Consider the following 431-nt stretch of genomic DNA (forward strand, 5'->3'; position numbering starts at 1 on the left):
GTGCCTGGGATTTTGGTCAATCTCTCAAAATTAAGGGACTGAGCAAAATGGTGGATACTGTGAAGCTGAATTAAGTCTGGCCTAAAGCTGCCTCTGTACACAGTGAATTGTAACTTAAAGTGTAAACAACTCATAACCTAACCTAAAAGTATGTTCTTCTAACATGTAGCCGAATTTTAGCCAATCACAGCAGCCAAACCTTCAGTCAATCATTAGCTGAAGGCTGCTAAAACATGTTCAAATAAGACAAATGCCAGACTGCAGCCAATCAGGCAATCTGAGTTATTCGTTTCTCTGGCTATAAATGTAGCCTGCACACACTGTGGGGCTGAGCATTCTGAACTGCTTTTGGTGCTAAGTACTACCCAGTTCATGCATCTTTTTTCTGCTCAAAACCAGAACATAGTTTTTTTTTTTTTTTTTTTTTTTTT

This window comes from Piliocolobus tephrosceles, chromosome 4 (assembly GCF_002776525.5).
Source record: "Piliocolobus tephrosceles isolate RC106 chromosome 4, ASM277652v3, whole genome shotgun sequence".
In the NCBI taxonomy this organism is placed as follows: domain Eukaryota; kingdom Metazoa; phylum Chordata; class Mammalia; order Primates; family Cercopithecidae; genus Piliocolobus; species Piliocolobus tephrosceles.